The following is a 26393-nucleotide window of genomic DNA, read 5'->3' as shown; positions in this document are numbered from 1 at the left end:
GCTGGCCCGGGCAGGCAGGCAGCGCTGCTTCCCTCCCCCCCACCAGGGCGGCCCCGTGTGGAGAAATCCCGCCTTTTCCACCCATTTATGGCTCCTCGTTATGCTAAACCCTTTCATTACCTCCTTTTTCCCCAGGAGAGCACCCGACAGCTCCAGCTCCCCTCAGCTTGGTTTGTCTGCCCCTCAGGGCTTCACCCACGTAGGGGAAGAAAAAAAAAAAAAGCCTTTTTTTCACCCATTTTATGGATCCTCTTAACCACTAAAGCCCGCGATTCCCTCCTTGTTGGGCTTGGAGCCCCCAGGTGATGAGGGGGCAGCTCCTCTCAGGCCGGGCTGCCTCCCCTCAGGGCTGTTAGAAATGAAATGTGTTGATTTTTGCCTTCTAGTGTTCGAAACATAATGTGGGGTTTGGCTTATATATATATACACATCCTGGTGTTAGAAATATATAGCTGGTTTGAGATAAGTGAGATATCTGACACCAGGAGTGGTTTAAATACATAGTTTGTTTGAGATAAGTGAGATCTCTGCACATTCTAAGGACACCAGGAGGGGTTTGTGGCCCAAGGAACTGAGGGAGTGAATTGGGCTCCATCTGGGGATCCCAACATGGAGCAGGGTTTATGGCCCAAGATCAGACCCAACAAAGCCCCTTCTGTCCTGCTGCTCAGGGCAGGATGGCACCAGTACGTTTGTTAATTGGGGAAACAGTCAAGGGGGCAAGAAAGGTCAGAATTACACCTTAAAAGGTAAAAACTAACCTGCTAGAATGGAATATGTGAACAGGGGTGGGAAACTTAGAGGATCATTGGAAGCGTCGGATGGGCTGTGAACCCTGGAGTGCCCAGCCAGTGGGGAAACAGGGGAGGGAACTTTGGGAATAGGGAATATAAACCGTTATTCACCTGACTATGGGTGTGCCTGCTTGTTTAGGTCACCCATTCTTGCAAGAGCGTAAATAACCTGTGCTTTGTTGAAGGGTCTGTGTGGGCCTGTTCGTTGGCACCACAAACGTTTCTCAGAGGGCTGCACCCGTATGGGGAAAAAACCCACCTTTTTCACCCATTTATGGCTCCTCATGACAGTAAAGTCCATGATTCCCTCCCTGTGCCTGCCCTGGGACAGCACTTGCCAGACAAGGGGACAGTCCTGGTGAGGTACAGGGAGAATGGTGGTGGCTCCAGCTCCCCTCAGCTTGGACCGTTCCCCTCTGGACTTCACCACCTATGTGGGGCAAAAAAAGCCTTTTTCACCCATTTATGGCTCCTCAGAACACTAAAGGCGCCAATTCTCTCCCTGTGCCTGCCTCAGGAGGGCATCTGTCCAACAAGGGGCATCCCTGGGTGAGGCAGCAGGTCCCCTCAGGCAGTGCTACCTACCCTCGGGGCTGTACCCACGGAAGGGAAAAAATGCCCAATTTTGGCCAATTTGGCCCCTTGCAATGCTAAAGCATCGACCCTTACTCCCCCCTTCGCTCTTGCTTCAGCAGGGCTTGGCATCCAACATGGGCTTCATCATCCTTCTCCACATTGGCCCATGTGGTGTGTCAGCAGAACCGTGAGTGGGCTTTTAAGGGCATTTTTCAGCTTTTTTTTTGCCCAAAAGCTGCTGAATTCCACCCAAAGCACTAGGCTGAGAAGGAGGGGTGTAGGTCACTGCTGCCAAGGATGGTGCTTTGAGGGTCAAGGGTGCTGTGTGGCATTACGTTTTTTTAACATGGCTTATGTGTTCCCAGCAGGAGTGAGTTCAAGTGGAAATAGGTGGCTGTGGAAAAGTCAAACCAGAGGGAATGTGACATTTGCAGCCTGGGGCAGATCCAGCCAGAACAGTGAACAGAGAGGCACCCTTACCAGCTATAATCCTCACACCCTGCTGGCATCACTGGCAGCACGGCATCAGGGCATTGTAGTGGCCTCTCCAGAAAAGCTTAGAAGGGCTTAGAAAAGCAAAGAATACAAAGAGGCATCCGGTGGAAAAGCCTGAGCAAGCCTGTGACACGTTGGGTTATAAAACAGCTTGGGCAAATGTGCAAGCAAAACATCCCCCAGTGCTCTAAGCATTTGCAAAAATGCCTCAATACTAAACAGTTATCAGCTTGTAGCTAAGGGAACTGAATTATTTGCAGCTAAAGCAAGGCTTGAGGTTATCAAGGACATCTCAGGTCTCAGGAAAAGGGCTTAGCTTTTGGTCCATAGAAGGTCTTGAGGGGACTATGTTTAGGCACAGAAAGCTCAGGCACTTTACTCCCTGCCTACATGGTCTGGCTGTTGCTTTATATACAGTTGAGAAATTTCCTTGACTAAATAGATTTTCATGATGTATTTAGTCAACTAGTGATATTCTATTGGAAAGTATGAATGTCATCTGTCTCCCTCCTCACCAGTAACTAAACCAAAGTGTTAATGCAATAATGTGCTGAAGCTCAAACAGTTAATAGAATCATAGAATCAGAGACTAGTTTGGCTTGGAAAAGACCTTAAAAACCAACTAGTTCCAACCCTCCTTCAAGAGCAGGGACACCAGGTTGCTTCAAGCCTGTCTAACTTGGCCTGGAACAATTGCAGGGATGGGGCACAACTTCTCTGAGCAACCTGTATTTGTTCCAGTTAGGGCAGGCAAAGCTTTAAAGCTGAGGAAGAAAGGGCATAGCAAAATATAGGAAAAACTAAGTGTTTGAAAGCTTCTGGGTGAAATGATGGGCTCTGTGTTGAACCAGCGTTGTGACTTACCTGTCTCACAGCAACACTGTGCAGGGCTACTTGCCACGTTTCCTAGTGGCTTTGGGAAAGGAAACAGTCCAGGATGCAAAGAAAATTCTCTTGTTGAAGTCTCAGCCCTCTGTAGTGTGAGAGGTTACTTTCATCAAGCATAATGGAGACTTTTAGGGCAGATGGATGAGAGCGAGGATTTCGTCCTGTTGGTTTCATAGATATGCAGCTAAGAAGGGGTTGGATGTGTCATCTCTCAATACCTAGCAGCAAGCATGTCAGCTGTCAACAGATGGACCTCACTTGAATCATAGAATCATGGAACCATCCTGGTTGGAAGGGACCTGGAAGATCATCAAGTGCAACCATAACCTAAATCCCCCTACTATAACCTAATGTACCAGTTCAATGCTTAAATCATGTCCTTAAGCACCACATCTGTATTTCTTTTAAACACTTCCAGGGATGGTGACTCCACCACCTCCCTGAGCAGACCCTTCCGGTGTCCAACCACTCTTTGGGTAAAGAAATTCTTTCTAATATCCAGTCTAAACCTCCCCTGGAGCAGCTTCAGGCCATTTCCTCTGGTCCTGTCATTATTCACTTGGGAGAAGAGCCCAACTCCCACCTCCCTACAACCTCCTTTCAGGGAGTTGTAGAGAGTAATGAGGTTTCCCCTCAGCCTCCTCTTCTTCAAACTAAACAATCCCAGCTCCCTCAGCCTCTCCTCATAGGACCTGTTACTCCAGACCCTTCCCCAGCTTGGTAGCTCCTCTGGACACGCTCCAGCCCCTCAATGTCCTTCTTGCAGTGAAGGGGCCCAGAACTGCACCCAGTGCTGGAGGTGCAGCCCCACCAGTGCCAGCACAGGGGCAAGAGAGAGACTCTGTGTGCAGCTGTTCTGCTGGGGCTCTGCTCCAGCTGCACCCTGGTTGCAGCACTGAGTGCTTCAGCGTTTCTGCTGCTGTTCAAAGCCTGGCACCTAAGCCCTGCACAGGAGGCTGCTCTTCCTGCACTGGGATCTCGAGGCAGCTGCTGGGAAGTACCAAGCAAGAACAGGGCTGAGAGGCAAATGGGCTCTTGTAACCTAAGTTCAAGTTCTGTCCCTTCTTTAGAGACCAGAAGGATTTGAAAAGATAACTTCAGGAAGGAGGAGCAAAGTCAGATTCTCTACCAGGATACAAAAGACCATTTTGAACAAACACAGTATGTTTCCAGTTCTGCATGGGATGTGACCAGTTCCAAGGCTTTTATTTCCTATTTAAAATACTCCGAGGGGAGTTGTCATGCAAAAGGTGATTTTACACCAGGATTCTTCATACCAGTTTCTATCACTGCATGTGTCACCAAGACTCTACTGTCTTTAAGCTACAATAAGGGTCTGAAAGAACAGGGAACAACCCCTAGGTTATTCAGAAGATGATCTCCCCAGTGAAGAGGTGGAACACCCACTGCACCTCATTTTTATTGCTAGCATATTAAACAGATAAACAAACTCTTAATGATTGCCCATGTATTTCACTGGTTGTGGAGCTGTGCTGGAAAAGGACTCAGGTTGAACATGAAATATGCAAGTTTTTGCAAGGAGCTGAGTCTGATAACTAGTTATTAGTTTAAAATATTAGTGTAAAAGATATATTTTTTTAAATGGTCATTGTTTACTATAAAAGAGTGGTAACTGAAAACCAGTGAGACAAACAAAAGTGTTTTGATTTTTTGTCTAGTACAGCTCTTCTAGAAATACATGGTTCCTCAAAAATTATTCCTGGGAGCTTTCCAGTTTTACAAAGCTGGACTAAATTTGTAAGTGAGCATTTCAATACCAATGTGGAGAAGTAATTTGGATTTCAGTGTGAAAAGAGGTCCAGAGTGGAACAAATCCAAATGCTCCATCATCATTTCATATGATCTTCTTTAGTTTACATTAGGCATATCTATCCACAAGTCATTTCTATCTTTTATAACACAGCCAGCAGGCAACTACCTACAGCACAGTTTTCAGGAAACACTGTCCTAGGTTGTTTTGAAACCTATTGAGGTTGTTTTATAAAACACCAAGAAGAATATAAATTTCATCTCCTATATAATTACCCACTATAATGGATTTGTAGATGGTTCCAGGAGGAAAACGACTCTGCATAATATAACACATGAGCTTCTGTGTATGAAGGAGAAAAAGAGAATTCACTGAGGGTTTCAATAGACCCTTGACCTGGGTCAATACTGAGTACGACTGCATCTCCGTAACTGTGGTTACATCTCTGATTTCGTGGCCTTTTGCCACTCTGCTTTTTCAGCTGGCCACCCAACCCTTGGGGTGTTGGTCCCACTTGCTCCTGCGTGAGGAACACGGAGCTCTCTGAAACCCTGAGTGCCACAGCCTGCTCTCCCTTTCCTGTGACGCTGACACTCCTCACGAAGGAGGCTGTGTGACACCAGGCTGCTCCTCCCAGCAAACAGGGAAACCTCTGGGGACCGTAAGTGGTTTGACCTCTTTGCAAGCAGTGTTTCTGGTCTGGTGGTGTGGCTTCACCCTGTGTGGGCAACCCCATCAGCAAGACAACCCCATAATGATAGGGCTTGTCTTTCCGGAGCGGGTCAAGCCCTTCCAGTTCTTGAGCAGTGTGATCCCACATGGCAAACAGGCCACAGAACAGCTTGGAGTTTGAAAAAGGCAGAGATATATCCAGAAACCTTCCAAATCCAGCCAGACTAGGGTTTTCAAGAGTAAAAATAAATAATAACAGTTTCTTTTTTTGACATAAGAGGACGAGAAAACTACACAATATGGGTGTGTGCTCTGTGTGCTGAAAAGCTACATTTCTGGGTTGTATTTTCACCAAATAGAAGGTAGGAAAAAAACCTCAAGGGTTGTGACATGCTCAAGGCAAGGGACTAGTTACAAGAGTGGATCATGGAAGTGTAACAACTAATCCAGTGGCAACCTTTTTTTATGGATGTCAGATTGTGTTTGGGCTTGGATGGCCAGAAGTCCATCATAATGAAGGCTGCTGACAGCACAAAGCTTGACTGTTACCAAATATAGAGAACAACCAGCCAGAGATGGGTGGAAATTTACCAATGAAAAACTGCTCTGGTAGCAAATGGCAGGGGTTTCTACTGCAAACTCATTACCTCAGAATAACAGAGGGAGAGAGAGGTGTGAGGAGATGAGAAGCTGTGAGCCATCCGTGTGGCAATGGCCACGTAATGGTAAACATGAGATGGAGTCAGGTCAGAAGAGATAATATCAGCAGAGACAGGACAAGGTTCAGGCTGCACAGGCAGCACCAGCCAACCGGTCATGTTCCCTCAAGGGTCACACAGAGGAGCTGCTGGTGTGGTGCCCCTCTTGCCTGAAGATGGGGGCAAACTGGACATGACTGAATGTGGGCTGGATGTTGGGAGGTTTCTAATCTGGGAACAGCCTTCCAGTGTAAGAGTAGATGACCTGCCTGACCAGTAACCTCTCCAGGGAGACCTCACAGAGGCCTTCCAGTACCTGAAGGGGCTACAGAAAAGTTGGGGGGTGGTTTTTGACAAGGGCTTCTATCAAGAGGACAAGGGGGTAATGGCTTAAAACTGGAAGAACAGACATTCAGGTGAGACATTATGAGGAAATTCTTGGTTGTGAGGGTGGTGAGACCCTGGCCCAGGTTGCCCAGAGAAGCTGTGGCTGCCCCATCCCTGGCAGTGTTGAAGGGCAGGTTGGATGGGGCTTGGAGCAACCTGGGCTGGTGGGAGGTGTCCCTGCCCATGCAGGGGCAGGTGGATGTAAATTATCTTTAAGATCCCTTCCAACCCCAACCATTCCATGATGCCATGACCTCAAGATAAATTTACCCAGCTCAGTGAGAGGAATGAGGTGGTTTGCCTGCCTCTGACTGCAGAGCTGAGCCTGCTGAGACATCATGCTTCACTGCTCTGCCCTGTTCTGCTGCTCTGCTTCCAACCAGAGGTTCAAGCCTGCAGCACGTGGCTACAGCCCAGCTTCTTGCCCGAGACAATGGGCATGATAGTGACAAACTGGCAGTGTGACCTCCCCTGACCAGCACCATCCACCCCCATGTGAAAAGAGGGACAGAAAAGCTCCGAAAGAGCAGCAGAAAATGTCAGTGTCAGGAGCTGGCATGAGGTGAAGCCCCTGCTGTGCCACATCTCACTACATCATTCAGGAAATGGGGGAACAGAGCCAGTTTGTTCAGCAGATGAACAGTCATGGCTGGTCAGCAGCTTTCTAAAATTATACCAGCCATCCAAGACAGATTTTCTTCATGACCAAACCACCTTTCAAATAGATTCAGTAAATAAAAATTGTCTGGTGACGTTTCTCCCAATCCTAAGGCAGTCAATCATCCTTATGATGCTGCTTTTCCTGCTGCATTTTCTGTTTTTTTTCTTTTTTTAAAAAAAAGTGTTGATCATTAGAAAAAACACATTAACTTTTATCTGCCAACAGATGTAAGAGGCTGTTTACAGTCTCAGGGCCTCCAAGAAGTCTGGAAACAAACTAAGTTCCACTCAAAATGTCTTTCTTATAAGGATTAGTTAAATTCATAACTTTTTTCATGACTTTTTTTGTCTTCCATGGGAGGTAACTACTCACTGCTGGCTCATTTTTCTTCCCTGCCTGCTGTTCCCTGCCCTGTTTTGTGAAGCTTCACTTTCTTCTCAGGTGGATGTGAGAGATAGTGAGGCATTAGGAAGCCAGAGAAATGACTCTACTTGCCAATGCTCTCACACAAGAGGAGAAGTAAATAACCAAGCAATAACTCCTAGATCCCTTCAGTGCTAAAATAATAGAATCATAGAATCACAGACTGGGCTGGGCTGGAAGGGACATTAAAGCTCAGCTAGTCCCAACCCCCTGCATGGGCAGGGACACCTCCCACCAGCCCAGGTTGCTCCAAGCCCCATCCAACCTGCCCTTCAACACTGCCAGGGATGGGGCAGCCACAGCTTCCCTGGGCGACCTGGGCCAGGGTCTCACCACGCTCACAGCAAAGAATTTCCTCCTAATGTCTCACCTAAATCTCCCCTCTTTGAGTTTTAATCCATCACCCCTCATCCCATCCCTCCCTGCCCTTGTCCCAAGTCCCTCCCCAGCTTTCCTGGAGCCCCTTCAGGTCTCCATCCTGGGGGTGGGGTCCTAAACCAGCCCAGGAGAGAGGGACCCCACTGTGAGAGAAGGGAAAGCTTCTTTTGAAGCAAAATGGGAGAGGGTGTTACTCTACTTCCTCAGACTGCATGGCAGGCAAAACCAGCAATCCAGGCAAATTTTTATTTGTTGTCACTGATGTGGTTGAGGAAGCAAATCTTTGTGCCCACTCTTGTACAGAAACAAACTGCAGGTGGGGGGGTTGCTGCTTGATAAGCTGGTCAAACTGCAGCGTTTTTATTCTTCCTGCCTTTGGGGCCTTCCAAGGTCTGCTGGGGTTTTGTTGAAGGCTGCTCTGGTTAGAGGGCTTGAAGTCAGACTTTGATCAGCTGCAGGGTCTCATTTTGAAGTCACTGCTTTTAGGATGGGGGCAATAGTGCAGGATGGGAGTTGTTATTTCTTTTGGCTTTCTTGCCATTTACCCGGATGGAATGTCTGTGTTTCCTTCACTGATAGCAGGACAAAATCTTTTCTTTTTCGCAGGTTTCCCTTGTTGGAATTCACTTTTGCATTTGTTGTGTCAATGGCACATGGCTGCCTATTGATTTTGTAAAGCTTTTTGCTTAAAATACCAGGATAAGAATTCACTTTGCTTCAGCTCTTGTCTTTGGATCCCCTTTTGCTCAGGCACTGTCTGCACTTTTGGGCTGCATCAAGAGAAGTGTGGCCAGCAGATGGAGAGAGGTGATTCTGCCCCTCTGCTCTGCCCTAGTGGGACCTCACCTAGAGTTGTGTGTCCAGCTCCGGTGCCCCCAGCACAAGAAGGACATGGACCTGTTGGAACGTGTCCAGAGAAGGGCAACCAAAGTGATCAGAGGGCTGGAGCACCTCTCTTATGAAGACAGGCTGAGGGAGTTGGGGGTGTTCAGCCTGGAGAGGAGAAGACTCCAGGGAGACCTTAAAGCATCTTCCAATACCTGAAAGGGGCCTGTAGGAAGGCTGGGGAAGAACTGTTCACAAGACCATGTAACAATAGGCCAAGGGGTGATGGTTTCAAGCTAGAGAAGGTAGGTTTAGGTTGGACATTAGAATTAAGTTCTTTAATATGAGAATCACTGGAACGGGTTGCCCAGAGAGGTAGTGGGGGCCCCATCCCTGGAGACATTCAAGGTCAGGCTTGATGGGGCTCTGAGCAACCTGATCTAGTTAAAGATGTCCCTGCTTATTGTAGAGGGGTTGGACTAGCTGACCTTCAGAGGTCCCTTCCAACCCAAGGCATTCTGTGATTCTGGGATTCCTTAATCTTTATGAAAACCAGCCACCTACAATTATCCCTCAGTAATGGGAAATGCCAGTTGCTCTCCTTTCTGACACAGAAAATACATGTCTGTGTGTGCAGTAAAGATACTACATGCTGCATTAACAGGATAAGGATATGAATCCCATCCAATGTAGAAGTATAAATATCATGAGCTGAATCGAGATGAACGTGACATTCCTGGTGAGTGAGTCTATTTCTGGGAAATCACAGGGCTGGAAAAAGATTAGAATTTCTTTAAAAAGGTGACACTAGGGTCTTGTTGTTCACTGTCAAATGTTCCCTCCTCCATGAAAAGGTTGCAGCTTGTTCCTTTCAGAAAACCTCTGCTTCAGCTTCCCTGTCATTTTGGCCTGAGGAATTCCAGTTGAGCTCAGGGGCTGAGCAGAGCGTCTCACTGCAAACAGACAGTGCCTGTTTTTACACAGCAAGTTTACAAAACAGCTTCACTTGAAATGGTGGCTCAGTCTGTCCTTACATCACCCTTGAACTTCAAACCTACCTCTCAGTTTTTCCTAAGGTAAAATCCAGTTAGCTGTATTTAGCCAAAGCTGCTGTTTATCTTGTGGGAATGTTTGAAGGTCACTCTGCTGCTGCCACTGGTATCAGGGTATCACAGCATCACTCTGGTTGGAAAAGACCTTCAAGATCTTCAATCCAACCACTACCCTAACTCTAACTCTGCCACATCCACCACTAAACCCTGTCCCCTGGCACCACATCTGTCTTCTTAGAAGTTCCCAGGGATGGTGCCTCATCCACCTCCTCAGACAGCCTGGATCACTGAGTCCAACTCCCCCCCCAGAACAGGACAAGCCCCAAGGTCACACCATGTCCCTGAGGGTGTTGTCCAAGTGTTTCTTGAATATTGTCAGACTTGGTGCCATTACTGCCTCCCTGGGGACCCCATTCCAGTGCTCCACCAACCTCTGGGTAAAGAATCTCTTCCTAATGTCCAACCTAAACCTTCCCCTCCTTCCTACCACTCCCGTAGGTGGTTTTACTCTGATTTAAGTAGATACAGAACTTGTGGTCTGGGTGTTTAAAGATCCTGTCTGGGCTGTTCTGGTCCTACAAAAGCCACTGGTGACAGCCTGAATATCCTTTTGTAGCTTCTGTAGCCACGATAAATCTTCCTGCTAATAAACAGCCCTTTTCTTATGAGTTGTTATTTAATCAGGAGAAGCAGTGGTTGCACTTGAAACCACCTCACTGTAATGATTTTAAGCCCCTGCACATTTTACTCTATAAAAACACACTTTGCAAAAGTACCAGCCAGGGATGGGATAGTTTTTCAATGTTGGTAGGTTTTCTTTTCCCAGATGGAAGCACTCTGTGCTGGACCCCCCAGTGCCTTGCTGGCATTTGGCTTCTGAAGCAGCCGTGAGCAGGGTCAAGGAGCCCAGGAAGGTACCTGTGGTCTGAGCAAGGGCTAATTCATTGCTGAGAAGAACTTTGAACTGACACAGAAAGTCAGCACTTCTTGGCACAAGGGAGCCAGCTAATTCTTCCAGGACCTTGGAGCATGTTATTTTTAACTGAAAATAACCACAGGCTGTTAAACACAGAGAGAACATGTGAGAAGCCCTGCAGCACTGAGCACAGCACTGGGAAACCACAGTCTGGTTTGGGTTGGAAGGGACCTTAAAGACCATCCAGTCCCACCCCCTGCATGGGCAGGGACACCTCCCAGCAGCCCAGGCTGCTCCAAGCCCCATCCAACCTGCCCTTCAACACTGCCAGGGATGGGGCAGCCACAGCTTCCCTGGGCAACCTGGGCCAGGCTCTCACCACCTCCATAGTAAAGAACTTCTTCTTAATGTCTAACCTAAATCTACCCTGCTCTAGTTTAAGAACATTGCCCCTCATCCCATCCCTTCCTGCCCTTGTCCCAGGTCCCTCCCCAGCTTCCCTGGAGCCCCTTCAGGCACTGGAAGGTGCTCTAAGGTCTCCCTGGAGACCTCTCCTCTTCTCCAGGTCTTGCTGCAGCAGTCTTGTGCCCTGCATGTGCTGGCACAGATGGATGGGACTTCTTGTCTGACCCCATATGGCCATTCCTCTAGGAATGAGATGTACTTCACCCAGGGAAGACACACAGGATTTTCTCATTACCCCTTTTCAAACGATTTTGAAACAAACAAACAAAAAGAGCTACTTCCTGAGACAGAAAGGGGACATTAGGAGTCAGCAAAGTTGCTTCAGTTTGTTCTCTGCTCTCCATGGAGATGGCTGTGATGCCCACACACAGCTCTGGTCCCCAAAGGGAGGGGGACAGGATCTATTCTAAGCTGTGGGAGGTCTGTGGGAGAGCCCAGGAACAGCTGAGGGCAGCAAGACCCAGGAGGACAGACCAAGACTGAAGTCCCTGGGCTTGAACTGAAGGCAGAGCAGACCAACCCTAAAGATGTGTGGCCATCACCAGAGGAAAGATGACAGTCATTGGCTGCTTTTCCAAGGAGGTGAGGTGAGATAGGACTGAACAGGGTGAGCCAGCTGAGAGGGAGCATCATGGCTGGGAGACCTCTCAGGAGTGCCCAGCCAGATGTGAACCCAATGATCTTCAACATCAACTATTTCAGGTCAAATTACAGCTAAATAAAGAGATCTATCTTGAGGCATCTTCTTACCATCTTCAGTGGTAAGAAGTGGCTCTGGGACACAGGGGAGGGCAACCAGAGTGGTGGGAGCAGCATCCCTGGAGTATGGCTGTGGTCTGAGCATCTGGCAGAGAAGGATACAGGGACCATCTCACACAACATCCAAGAAAGGCTTCAGGTGGCAGCAAAAGGAAAGACCCAGCATGTCAAGCTTCCAGTGAGGCTTCCTATCCAGGGCAAGGAGGGATATGGGTTTATTTCTACTACTTTGGAAGGAAATGTTGGCAACAGTGAACATGGATCTCTGCACTGCATTGAGTTTTGGGCCCTCACAAGAAGGAGGACATGGAGGGGCTGGAGTGTGTCCAGAGAAGGAGCTGGGGAAGGGGCTGGAGCACAAGTGTGAGCAGCAGCAGCTGAGGGAGCTGGGGGTGTCCAGCCTGGAGACAAGGAGGTGACGGGAGACCTTCTGGCTCTGCAGCTGCCTGAGAGGAGGTTGGAGCCAGAGGATTGGTGTCTTCTGCCAAGGATCATAGAACAAGAGGAAGTGGCCTCAAGTCACACCAGGGGAGGTTAAAATCAGATCTTGGGAACAATGTCTTCATGGAAAGGGTTGTCAGGCTGCCCAGGGCAGTGGTGGAGCATCCCTGGAGGAGTTCAAAAGTTCAAAGTAGATGTGGTGCTGAGGGCCATGGGTCAGTGGTGGGCTTAGCAGGGCTGGCTTAATGGTTGGACTTTATGATCATAAAGGTCTTTTCCAAGCAAAACCATCCCGTGATTGCAGCCCTCTGCTGCTCTCAGCTGTGCTTCCTGCAGAAGAGCCCCTGGAGATGATAAAGCTGTTGACATCTAGGGCTTCACAGTGAACCAGAGAAGTGCCTTGGTGAGGGAGCAGACCCAGCATGCCATGTGTGGGGGGAAAGAGGCAATGGTTTCCAGCAGAAATGGATGTGCCTTTGGCTTTGTTTGCTGACACCAGGCAGGTATGGGCCTGGAGCACCCAACCCACAAAGAGAGGCAGGTGACTCCTGCTGCAAATGGGAGGTGAGAATTGCAGAATTACAGAATCATGGCAGAAGGAAAAGACCTCTAAGATCTCCAAGTCCATCTGTCAATCCAGAAACCCCCCCCATGCCCACTAGAGCATGCCCTGAAGTGCTACCTTTACATGTTTTTTGAATCCCTCCAGGGATGGTGACTCCACCACCTCCCTGGGCAGCCCCTTCCCATCTCCAACCACTCCTTGGGTGCAGAAATTCTTCCTAATGTCCAGTCTGAACCTCCCCTGGTGCAGCTTCAGGCCATTTCCTCTGGTCCTGTCATTATTCACTTGGGAGAAGAGCCCAACTCCCACCTCCCTACAACCTCCTTTCAGGGAGTTGTAGAGAGCAATGAGGTCTCCCCTCAACCTCCTCTTCTTCAAACTGAGCAACTCTCAGCCTCTCCTCATAGGACTTGTTCTCCAGCCCCTTCACCAGCTTGGTGGCTCCTCCAGACACACTCCAGCAAGGACCCCAGGAGGTCCAGCACCCAGTGACACTGTGATCCTCTGAAAGAGGATCATGCATGACCCTGGCCCAGATCTTGGATGGTCTGGAATGAAGTGCTTGATCCCTGGATATTTTGCAGGGCCACAAGCAGCACTGCCCAGCCTGCAACGCAGCTTTGGGGAGGATAAACAGGGATGATGCTTCTGCAAAAGCTGGATCCAGGATGTGCTGGGGTAACAGCAGGTCACCCTCATGGAGAGGGTGATCAGACCTTGGGATGGACTGCCCAGGGAAGGGGTGGAGGCACCAGCCCTGGAGGTGCTCAAGGAGAGGCTGGAGGTGGCACTTAGTGCCATGGTCTGGAGATGTGGGGGTGTCAGGTCATAGGCTGGACTTGATCTTAAAGGTCTTTTCCAGCCTTGGGGATGCTGTGATTGTGTGAACAGGAGCACAAGAAGAACCTGCTGCAGATTTAAGTTCGTGATGTGGTGGATTTGGCATGGAGGAGGTTGCAGGGACAGCTCAGTCCCAGCCTGGGCTGCCCCCTCGGGTGCTGTTCCTGCAGCTCGGGAAGGGACAATGTGGGTAAGCACGTCGGTCGCTGGGACTGGGAACATTCCTGCACCAGGGATCCCTCTGGCTGGCATTTTGCAGAGCTGAGCGTTGTCCCGGGGAGCTCTTCCTCTGCTCCCAGTGCCAGGGTCTCTGTAGCCCCCCCAGCTCCACAGCGGGCAGCTCCCAGGCCCCCAGGGACCCGTGATCCTCCTGCTGCGAGGTGTGGGCAGAGATCCACAGCTCCAGGCCAGCCTTCCAGGAGGAAAAGCCACCTTCTCCCTCCTGGATGTGGGCAGAAGGAGAATCACAGGATGACAGAATGTCAGGGGTTGGAAGGGACCTCTGGGGATCATCAAGTCTAACCCCCCTGCCAGAGCAGGACCAAAACTAAGGCAGGTGACTCAGAAAGGCATCCAGACAGGTCTGGAAAGTCTCCAGAGAAGGAGACTCCACAGCCTCTCTGGGCAGCCTGTCCCAGGGCTCTGTCACCCTCACAATAAAGAAGTTCTTCCTCATCTTGAGGTGGAACTTCCTGTGCTGGAGTTTGAATCCATTGCCCCTTGTCCTGTCCCAGGGCACAAGTGACAAGAGCTTGTCCCTGCCTTCTTGATGCCCTCATGTACTGATAGACATTCATTAGATCCCCCCTCAGCCTTCTCCTCTAGACTGAACAGCCCCAGGTCTCTCAGCCTTTCCTCCTAAGGCAGGTGTTCCAGTCCCTTCATCATCCTCGTGGCCTCTCTCCAGTAGATCCCTGTCAGATCCTTGTCCCTGAGAAGGGTTCATCAAATCAAGAGGCAGAACTTGGCCTGCTGGTGGTTTTGTACTGGGAGGTTGCAGGTCTCACATGGAGAAAACAATCTTTTAATCAGCATCTTCTACTTCACTGCAATTAACTCTGTTATGCTAATGCAGAGTGACTGATGAAAGATGCTCAGGGCCCCCCTGGCAATGCCAGGGACTGCAGGGATAATGAGATCTCCATTTCCACCCAGAAAACATCTGCATTCATGAACACACCCAACGGGAACGGATCCCACTACATTTACATCAAACATCCTTCCTGCATCACAAAACCTCCAGCCACACTCAGGTAAAAACAGCTCTCTAGTATTTTAGCTAAATGTCATTATCTGTCATTATCAGCCCTGTGATACTGTGCTGGGTGTTCAAGTGGGAGCCAAGGGGTGATGGCAACACTTGGGGTACGAGGCTGAGCTCAGAGGGATGTGGGGCAGTGGCTGACACCAGATGAGCTATTTGCTGCTGTTTATTTATCATAATACCTCCTTATTGCACCAAGGGTGCACGTGCAGTAGGGATGTCACACCCCCGTGATGGTGACACACTCAGTAAGTCACTGCTATGGGGATAATTGCTCCCAGCCCAGAGTGGAGACACACCTGGAGCGTGTCATGGCCCCAGCCTCCCCATGAAAGTGAGTGTAGGAGAGACAATGGTCACCAGCAGGTCTGACAGTAAAGCCACCACTGGTAGTGGTGGTTGGTAGAGCCCTGTGACAACCCCCAGCCCCAAATTTGTCCCCAGCCAGGGGTGCAGCACTGATGGGCACAGCCCGTTGTGAGAGGGCTTTGACCCATCTCTGGATGGGGCTGATGTGTTGAGCTGAGCTTCAGGTGCTGCCATCTCCATGATCTGCATTTTCACCCAAAAACTCAGAGTGATATCTCTCTTTGTCTCTTCCAGGTTACTGGGATGTCATAGAATCCCAGACTGATTTGGCTTGGAAGGGACCTTAAAGACCATCCAGTCCCACCCCCTGCCATGGGCAGGGACACCTCCCACCAGCCCAGGCTGCTCCAAGCCCCATCCAACCTGCCCTTCAACACTGCCAGGGATGGGGCAGCCACAGCTTCCCTGGGCAACCTGGGCCAGGGTCTCACCACCCTCATGGGAAAGAACTTTTTCCTAATGTCCAACCTGAATCTCCCCTCTTCCAGTTTTGATCCATCCCCCCTTGTCCTCTCATTCCCTGCCCTTGTTCAAAGCCCCTTCACCTTTCCTGTAGGAAATCTTCCTGGTGTCTCAGCACCTTTCAGGAACAAGCCTTGCCTTGGCCAACTCAAGGGGCTTCCAATTGGATTTTGTTGCACTTTCTCCCTCCAAACCAAACACAAACATTCCTGTGCTGTGATTTACAATGCACTCAATGTTAAAAAGATGCTGTTCATGACATTGAACTCTTCCCTAGCCAGAGGTACCATAAAATTGGGTCTGAACTCATGGAATTTCAAGGAGATGTATAAAGCTGGGACACTAGATACCAGCAAGAGGCCAAACATGGTACATACCCTCTTTTATGGTCTTCATAAATGGAGCAGGCTCCCTCCTCAGGGATCAGGCTCTCTCCTCAGGGATCAGGCTCCCTCCCCAGGGATCAGGCTGTCTCCCACACTTGGCACTAGGCAGGTGGTTGCATGATTCTGACTTTTTTATGCTTTATACACTTTTCCATTTCTCTTCATGGAATACATGCCAGCTCCACTTGGATTTCAGCTGTAAATTTTCAAGTTACCAACATTTGCCATCAAAATGGGACGCTCAGCATCAGCTTCTGTTCTCCCTTCCTCACTTCTCCCTTGCCTAAGGGCAGCATCAGGTTATTGTGCCTTGGAGCTGTTCCAGTAAAACTCCTAGAACTGCAGCTGGAATGATGCTTGATGCTCCTCCTCACATGGAGAACTTGGTGTCCCATAGATTCCTCTGCTTTTATGTGTCTAACCAGTAGGTAAGAGGACCTCAGTCTGTCTTATCAGAGGAAATGGTGTTTCCCTGAAAGGGATGGAGGGATCCAGGCAGGGATTTATTCTGTTTGAATGGTGTTCTTAATTCCCCTGGCCTGTGGTGTGACAGCAGCAGTGCTGGGAAGGGAGCTCTGGAGATCTCCAGTCCAGAGCAGGACTCTTGCCCACGCTTGATCACGACAATCATAACTTTTAGTATTATTTTTGTGGCCTTCATCTGTTGACCCTACTCCAATATGAGGGATGGAGCTCGAGTGGTGACACAGGACACAAATCACTCGGCCCCTCTGGGCAGAGAGTTGCAGATGAGAAGAAACTCTGATTGCTAATCCCCCTTGGCCCAGGCTCATGCTGCTCTCACTCCTTGTGGTCAGAGCTGCACTGCCCAGGAGCAGGAATTCGTGTTTAAAGTCACCTTTTTCTTCCTCCAGACTGGCCTGCAAGGCCAGGGCTGCCCCTACAGGGACACCTGAGAAAATCCAGCTTGAGAGAGAAATCCCCAAACCGTTTGGAAATGGCAATTCCCCAAATCACCTGCGGTGGAGGAGAAATAAAGGCTGGGAACAAAAAAAGGCCTCCAGGGTCAGATCCTGGGATGGAGCAGGAGGAGGAGCTGCCACAAGGTGACTGCAACAGCTCTGGGCTCAGCAGAAAAACACCCGAGAGCTGGACTGGGAGCCTCTAGGTGCCATTTCACTGCTCCTCAGACACCATGGAGGTGGCCCAGCAGAGGTGGACAGCCCTGCACCTCTGCAGCTTCACTCCAGACAGCTTCTGTTGGGTGTCCAAGAGGTGACTTGAAGATGAGCTGGAGGCACCACCCCATTTTTTCAGCTGGACACAGGGTGGACAGCAGGTTAACAGGGGGAACATTTCCTTCTGCTCTGCATGGGGGAGGTCACGTCTAGTACTGGGACCAGTTTGGGGCTCCAAGGGATCTCCGAAGAAGAGTCTGGAGACCTCTTGGCAGTGGTGAGTGGGAGCTGGGCATGCAAGGAGAGGCTGTGGGAGCTGGGCTTGCTCAGCTGGAGGCCAAGAGGTAAAAATGCAACAGCATCTCCCCCTGCCCAGAGGGGTCCTGGAGCCACCAGGGCTGGACTCTGTGAGGAGGCACAGCAAGAGCCTGAGGCAGGAGCATAAAATACAGAGGGGGAACCCCTGGCGGGCCCCAGGGACACAGCCCATCCCTAGGGACACAGCCCATCCCCAGGGACACAGCCCAGTCCCAGGGACACAGCCCATGCCCAGGGACACAGCCTATCCCTAAGGACACAGCCTATCCCTAAGGACACAGCCTATCCCTAAGGACACAGCCTATCCCTAAGGACACAGCCTATCCCTAAGGACACAGCCTATCCCTAAGGACACAGCCTATCCCTAAGGACACAGCCTATCCCTAAGGACACAGCCTATCCCTAAGGACACAGCCTATCCCTAAGGACACAGCCTATCCCTAAGGACACAGCCTATCCCTAAGGACACAGCCTATCCCTAAGGACACAGCCTATCCCTAAGGACACAGCCTATCCCTAAGGACACAGCCTATCCCTAAGGACACAGCCTATCCCTAAGGACACAGCCTATCCCTAAGGACACAGCCTATCCCTAAGGACACAGCCTATCCCTAAGGACACAGCCTATCCCTAAGGACACAGCCTATCCCTAAGGACACAGCCTATCCCTAAGGACACAGCCTATCCCTAAGGACACAGCCTATCCCTAAGGACACAGCCTATCCCTAAGGACACAGCCTATCCCTAAGGACACAGCCTATCCCTAAGGACACAGCCTATCCCTAAGGACACAGCCTATCCCTAAGGACACAGCCTATCCCTAAGGACACAGCCTATCCCTAAGGACACAGCCTATCCCTAAGGACACAGCCTATCCCTAAGGACACAGCCTATCCCTAAGGACACAGCCCATGCCCAGGGACACAGCCCAGTCCCAGGGACACAGCCCATGCCCAGGGACACAGCCTGTCCCCGTGCTAGCAGGGGAGGATCTCCACCCTGGGGATGGACTCACTAATACACAGACCCAGTGATCTGCTGTGGTGCTGGCCCTGATGGGAGCAAGGCTGGGCCAGAGACCCCCCTGCCAGGGTCCCTGTGATGGCACATCTGACCCCAGGGTGCAGAAGGGGCCAGTCTCTCTTCAGTGGTGCCTGTGACAGGACGAGGGGAAATGGCACCACGTGACAGCACAGGAACCTCTCTATTATATGTTTTATTTGGATTTTACTGGCTAATTTCTTGGGATTCTTCACAAGTGACTCTAAATTCCAACCATGTCCAAAGTCTCCTGGACAATCCTGAGTATCCTGCTTCCTTGCTGGAAGGAGTCAGTCTGTCATGGTGTCTGCAGAGCCATGTGTTTCTGCTCCCTCCCAGGCAAAACTGGAAGGAATTTCCCAGCTAAAATGTTGGCATTCTGAACCATTACAAGACTGGCTTTTTTTTCCCCAGGCAGGTGATGATGTAACCACAGAAAGAGTTTAGATTGTGAAAAAATCAGTTCTTCTCCATTAGTTTTACTTCCTTATAAATGTCATATCCTGCTCTTCCCAGGGTGGAAGCTTAGCAGAGGATTATTTTGTGAGCTGAGTTGTTATTCATTCTGAATCAAACCCATAAATATAATAAGCCAAATAGAAGCCATAAATATAATAAACCGAATTGAGCAGCATTTCTGTGGTGTGTCATGTGAGGGCATCACCTCTGCTGCACATTCAGGAGACTAAAATGCCACGTACACACCTGCAGGGGCTGCATTGCTGCCATTGGCATCAGCAAGGGAAGGACCATGGGCAATGGATTCAAACTCTAGTCCAGGAAGTTCCACCTCAAGATGAGGAAGAACTTCTTTGCTGTGAGGGTGACAGAGCCCTGGGACAGGCTGCCCAGAGAGGCTGTGGAGTCTCCTTCTCTGGAGACTTTCCAGACCTGTCTGGATGCCTTTCTGAGTGACCTGCCCTGGTTTTGGTCCTGCTCTGGCAGGGGGTTGGACTCAATGATCTTCAGAGGCCCCTTCAACCCTGTGACTGATTCTATTATTCTATGGTAGAACAGCAGCTTCGAGGTGACCTTCTCAAGACTTGCTGAAGAGCTGGATGGGAACTGCTCCCAGCAGATGGATCCAGGGAATCCCTGAATGACTACGGTTGGATGGAGCAGGGACTTCACAGCTTCTGCATCCGTGAAGCTCCCAATCCTCATTTCTCTTCCTTCAGTGTAACTGTTACCCTGCTTTGCCGAGGACACCTGCCCTTCCCTGCTTCTGCCAGGCTGCAGTCCCAGCCTTGACCACTCCCCAAGCCATTTCCCCCTCTCCTGTGATTTCACCTCCCTGCACAAGTGTGACGGCCCCTGGGAAATCCCACCTGGGTGCTGCTGATTCCACAGAGCAAGGTTTTCATCTTCTACTAACTCCTGCCAACAGCCTGGTTGAGGTAACTGAAGTCTCGCGTTCGGTGCCCAAGAGGCCAGCACAGGAGCAGCCCCGGGGCCGCTCACTCAGCTCCCCCCACACACACACTCTGGGCTGAGGAGGACAAAGCTCCTGGGCTGAGACCAAGGACAAGGAGGGATCTTCAGCCATCAAGGTCCCGGGCAAAACAGACTCCACTGGAGGGGAAAAACCAGAATGTCCCACTCCTCAGCCCCAGCCCGAGAGTCCCGGGGGCTGCGGGAACAGGCACCTCCCCTGGCCCGGGGGCTCCCACAGCTGCACCAGCCCAGGCCACGGGCAGCAAAGCTGAGGCCTCTGGCCACCACATCCCAGCCCACTGGCCGAGTTCCCCCCTCCTGGCACCTCCAGGGAATGTTCCCCACGTTCCCCCACGAGGGCAGGGGCACAGCTGCCATCTCACCATGGGCTGCAGGGAAACTTCTGCTTGGGCACCTCCTGCCCCTTCTTCCCCACCAGCCACCAGCTCCCTCTGCCTCTCCAGCCCAGCTCTGCTCTTCTCTTCAGGTGCTTCTCTGCTCAACTCTCACATCAGTTCTTTCCTATGTTCATGGCAGAGCCATCTATTGTCCCTCTCATGGCTCCTTGGCTGGTTGGAGCAGGGGCAGCTTCTCAGCTTCTTATGGAGCCACCTCTGGGGCCCTTCCCCTGATACCAAAAAACCCACCAAACCAAACCAGCACATGAATTTCGAAGTGTTTGTCACTAACGCTGCAGAGCCTGGTGCTGCAGGACCTGCCTTCCCGGGCCCTGCCTGCAGGGAGGAGGATGCACAGCGCTGGCTGGGAGGGCTTGGCTCCACTCCAGGGCTCAATTCCACATGGAAAACCAGGATCTTACCCTTTTGGAAATGAGCACAAGTGGCACAAGGAAACGGGCAAGCAGAGACACGCAGCACAGCAACCATGCAAATCCAGGTCTCCGTTTGTTTATTTACAGTTAATGTAAATGTTAATGTCATGGGGAAAAAAAAAACCAACACAGCACAACAGAACAAAATAAAAGCTTTTTGAAGGAGCAGCACCAGCAGCGTGGGAAAAATTCAGGGCTGCAGCATGTGAGGTGCAGTTTGAGAAGAATTACAAAGCAAATTGGATCCAAACTCCCTTGCACAGCCTGGAAGAGCACAGAGATCAGACTGGTTTGGCTTGGAAAGGACCTTAAAGATCATCTAGATCCAACCCCCCTGCATGGGCAGGGACACCTCCCACCAGCCCAGGCTGCTCCAAGCCCCATCCAACCTGCCCTTCAACACTGCCAGGGATGGGGCAGCCACAGTTTCTCTGGGCAACCTGGGCCAGGCTCTCACCACCCTGATGTCTCACCTAAATCTCCCCTCTTTTGGCTTGAAACCATTCTCCCTTGTCCTCTCCCTCCCTGCCCTTGTCCCAAGTCCCTGCCCAGCTTCCCTGGAGCCCCTTCAGGCACTGGAAGGTGCTCTAAGGTCTCCCTGGAGCCTTCTCTTCTCCAGGCTGAACACCCCAGCCCTCCCAGCATCTCCGTGGCCTCCTCTGGACTTTCTCCATGTCCTTCTTGTGTTGGGGGCTCCAGAGCTGGACCCAGCTCTGCAGATAATGGCCCTGTGGAGCTGCTGGTGTATCACTGCTGTCTGCAGCTCCTTGTATTGCTCGTGACCCTCCAACAAAGGCTTCTCCATCAGCTGTGCTCCTCCTTTTCCACTCACCGAGTGCTGAAATGCCCCTGGTGAAAAGCAGAGCTAAACCAATTTGCTCCACAAACTGGCACTGGGGACTGCTCTGGTGGGGAGCAACACACAGTGTGGGAATGTCTGCTGGGTTTTGGCAAGCCTGGTCAGGACCAGGGGTTCACTCCTTGAATGAGGAGGCAGCACAGAGCATCGGAGCTGCAGATGATGGAGAAAAGGGGATGAAGGAGAGAAAAACCGGGGAGCTGCTGCTCTCAGGGAACCCACCACTGCCTGAAAAGAACACATTGTGTTCCCCAAGAAGAGCAGCGAACCATCAGCAGTGATGGGAACAGGGAGAATCACCTCCAGTGGTTGCCACGTGCTGCGGCTGCCCTGGAGATGCCCTGGGGAAGGAGGCACCAGGAGACATGGAACTAGTGGCTCCATCCTGCTCCCAGCCCCAGGGCTGCTCACTGGCTCCAATCCCATTTGCTTAGCAGCATGACTGAACTGCAGCCTTTATTCCTCAGCCTTTCCTCCAGGATCCCCTCTCACCCCTTCCATGATCTGAGGGGAAACGCCCGGCGGGGGGCTGAAGGGAACGTCGTGCGGACCCACTGAAGGGATGACATGGTACGCTAGTGGTACCACAGGATCACTCTGTTTGGAAAAGACCTTCAAGATCATCAAGTCCAACCACTACCCTAACTCCAACTCTGCCACATCCATCACTAAACCCTGTCCTCTGGCACCACATCTGTCTTCTTAGATGTCCCCAGGGATGGTGCCTCATCCACCTCCTCAGACAGCCTGGATCACTAAGTCCAACTCCCACCCCAGAACAGGACAAGCCCAAAGGTCACACCATGTCCCTGAGGGTGTTGTCCAAGTGTTTCTTGAATATTGTCAGGCTTGGTGCCATTACTGCCTCCCTGGGGAGCCCATTCCAGTGCTCCACCAACCTCTGGGTGAAGAATCTCTTCCTAATGTCCAACCTAAACCTCCCCCTGCACATCTTCCCACCATTCCCTTGGGTCCTATCATTGGTCACCAGAGAGGAGAGGTCAGCACCTACTTCTCCTCCTTCCCTAATGAGGAAGCAGGAGCTGCCATGAGGTCTCCCCTCAGTTTCCTCTTCTCCAGGCTGAAGAGACCAAGTGCCTTCAGCTACTCCTTTTATGGCTTCCTCTCTAAACCCTTCACCAACCTCATGGTCTCCTTTGGACACTCTCTAGTTGGTGGTGCCCTGGGCTCCCCTATTTCTCACCCTGAAGCCCATGGATGCATCCAGTCCCTGTGACCCTGGGAGAGCAGTGCTGGGATTGTCTGCAGTGGACAGCCCTGCACCGAGCACTGCTGGCCTCTGGAAGACACCACGGGCCCAGTCTGGATAACTGGTGGCTTGCTGTCTCCTTTGAATGGTCTGGTTTTCCTGCTTCTCCTGTACTTCACTCCTCTTTTTCATTCTCCTTTCCTCTTCTATTGAAACAGGGAAACAGTTGCTATTGCCCTGCCTCTGGTAAGTGCTTCTCCTTTTGCTACAGATTTTGACGCATTTTTCCCCGAAGACACAAGCTGTTTTAATCAGGAGCAATCAGCCATGAAAACCAGATTAATTAAAGAAACAAGTTTATGTATTTTCCTAATGACCTGAAATGAGCAAGAGGAAAGCTCTACACTCTTCTAGTTACATGGTTCTTTGTCTGCAACAGAGCACTGGAGAGTGTCGCTGATCTGAGAAGATGCTGCTGTCTCACCATTGATCTCCGGCTTGAAGAACGAAGCAGCTGATTCAGAACCTACTGCAGCCTTTGGAAATGGACATTTTGGTCTCTTTTACCATTTACATTGCAATTAAGAGCCCTGCTCTCCAGCTTCTCTAAACCATGGCATGTGAACCCCACACACCTTTCCTTGACTCCATTCACAATGTAATTAATTCTGATTTGTCATTCGGCTGCTGCCACTTCTGTTGTCCTGAAGACCACTGGCCACCATCAGGGGGTGGGGACAAAGCTCCATGGGACTGTCTGGAGTAACCACCACTCCTGGTGTTCCTGTTTCTAAGGCTTTTAAAAGTGTCATGGTCAATGCAAACCCCACTGAACTTCAGGGTGGGTGTAAAGTCACTGAACAAATGATACCACGTGGTGCCAAAATGATGCCAAAAGGGTATCACAAGGGCCCTGAGCTGATGAGGCCACGTCATGTGAAATGGTATCATGGATAAAGCCACTAAATAAATGCTGGAACCTGTGTAAGTTCTGCAACCAGCCAATCTGATGTCACAAACACCTTCAGGGAGTAAATGATGTCATATGGTTCCAAGCGATGCCCTAAATGAAGCGACTGGTAAATGGTCTGTACTGGAAGATGTGGTGAGTGTGGTGAGATGAAGAAGATTATTTTAACTAAGTTAGTGTAATATTAGTCTATTCTGCTCTGGTGAGACCCCACGTGGGGTACTGTGTCCAGTTCTGGAGCCTCAACACAAGGAGGACATGGAGCTGTTGGAATGAGTCCAGAGGAGGCCACAGAGATGATCCCAGGGCTGAAGCAGCTCTGCTCTGGAGCCAGGCTGGGAGAGTTGGGGTGTTCAGTGGCAAACACAATGCTCATCCTCTGCTTTCCTATTCAAGATTTTAAAAAGAGATGCATTTATATTTAGCCCACCAGTGCTGCTCACACACAACTGGGTAAAAAAGCTGTTACCTGGATGCTGAGGTCAGACAAAACTTCAGCACTCTTCAGCACCTCTTCATCAGCACTGATGAGAGAGTGTAACAAGCTGCAGGTCTGGGCAGATGTCAAAATGTAACTTTCACATTGGGTCAAAAACTTCAGTAAATTCCATCCTCTTTCTACCTGGAGAAGATGGTGTCCAGAGATTGCTCCTGAGCTAAATCGTCCCGGGATTCTATTTTAACTCAGATTTTATTAATAACAGTTGACTTCTTGTGTCCCCAGAGCTCTGATGTTACTAGAAAGGTGAGCAGAAGCCCTGCCTTACACAGAGATTTTCCCTCTGAAAAGCTAAACTACATCTGAAGAAACTGCAGAATTTGGTAGTTTTTCACTCAGGAGCAGGACACCAGTCCCAGAGCATAAATTACTAATCATCCAGGTTTAGTTTAGTTTGGGTAGTACCTGCAATCACTTGTTGATTAGGAGAAATCATGAGAGGTTTTTTTCAGATTTATGTGCCAAGACCAGCAAAAACTTGTCTCTTGCTCCATGTTCCTGTGACACACCAGCACCTCCAGCCTCTCCTGTACGTGTTTTCTTCCTCCCACTGCCTGGGAGAGGGGTAGTTGGAGCTGGCTCTCTGCTATCTCCATGATCTGCTGGCTGGCAACTGCCTTGGAGAGATAACAAATGCCTGAAATACTGGAAAAGTTTTAATCAGACCCTGCAGATCTTCCCATGCTGAGGAGCAGACCTGCAGGAAAGCACACAGGTGTGTCCCCACAGCCTCTCTGGGCACCACAAAAGCCTTTTGACCATTTGGATAGGGGAAAAAAAAAACAACACAAAAACCAAACAACCCCCTCCCCCCCCCCAAACACAACAAAAACCCAATTTATTTTGTATTAACAAGGCACAAGTTGTGAAGTGTGAGGTTTGAAATAAGATGTGAGGTGTTAAGTCAATTCTCAATTCAAACTCAATTCTGCCTTTTTCTATCTGGAGAAAAATGATGTCCAGAGGTTGTTCCTGAGATAAATTGCCCTGTGATTTTATTTTCAGTTAGATTTTATGAATAACAGCTGAATCCTTGTAACCCCAGAGGTGCTGATGTTACCACAAAGAAGGTCAGCAGTCAGGAACAGCCCCTGGGAAGTGAAATAAAAGCAGATGCAAAGAGTTTTCTCCAATGCTGAAGCCTCTGGACTAGAGGTCTCAGGGCAGGACCAGGTTGCCCCAGCCCTGAGTCACAATTCCCCTGAGGAGAGGGAATGGCTCCCTGGGCTGCCATGGAGCGTGGCCTCCTCTCCTGAGGAGCTCCAGCTCTGCCAGGAGCCCTGCTAGGTGTGGTATGAAAACTCTTTGCCTGCCTGGAGGGAGCTCTGATGCTGCTGCTGGACTTGAGTTTCAATCCCCTCCGCTCTGGGATTCCCAACACAAGGACATGGAGCTGTTGGAGCAAGTCCAGAGGAGGCCCCGGAGATGCTGGGAGGGCTGGAGCAGCTCTGCTCTGGAGCCAGGCTGGGAGAGTTGGGGTGTTCAGTCTGGAGAAGAGAAGGCTCCAGGGAGACCTTAGAGCAGCTTCCAGTGCCTGAAGGGGCTCCAGGAAAGCTGGGGAGGGGCTTGGGACGAGGGCAGGGAGGGATGGGATGAGGGGGATGGATGAAAACTGGAACGGGAGATTGAGGTGAGACATGAGGAGGGAATTGTGGAGTGTGAGGCTGGTGAGAGCCTGGCCCAGGTTGCCCAGGGAAGCTGTGGCTGCCCCATCCCTGGCAGTGTTGAAGGGCAGGTTGGATGGGGCTTGGAGCAGCCTGGGCTGCTGGGAGGTGTCCCTGCCCATGCAGGGGTGGGACTGGATGGTCTTGAAGGTCCCTTCCAACCCAAACCAGGCTGGGATTCTCTGATTTCTACGACTTTCCTGGCGACGCGCGCTCAGAAATGCTTGAAAGTGACTTATTTTAAGGAAAAAAACCCAACAACCTAATTTTCAGGGGTGGGAGCCCGGGCTGCAACGAGCAGCTGGGGGAGGCAAAAACCCCCGCAACCCCTCGGGGAACG

At 50.5% G+C, this 26393-nt stretch overlaps 1 protein-coding gene across 1 annotated transcript in view; it reads right to left on the bottom strand.

Annotated features, from left to right (window-relative positions):
- MINPP1 (multiple inositol-polyphosphate phosphatase 1) overlaps positions 1 to 26393 on the bottom strand; it is a 45521-nt gene that overhangs the window by 18409 nt on the left and 719 nt on the right. The window lies entirely within an intron of this gene.

Source organism: Chaetura pelagica, unplaced genomic scaffold (assembly GCF_000747805.2).
Source record: "Chaetura pelagica isolate M959 unplaced genomic scaffold, ChaPel_1.0 scaffold251, whole genome shotgun sequence".
Taxonomy (NCBI): domain Eukaryota; kingdom Metazoa; phylum Chordata; class Aves; order Apodiformes; family Apodidae; genus Chaetura; species Chaetura pelagica.
This window is presented reverse-complemented; position numbering and strand designations above follow the sequence as displayed.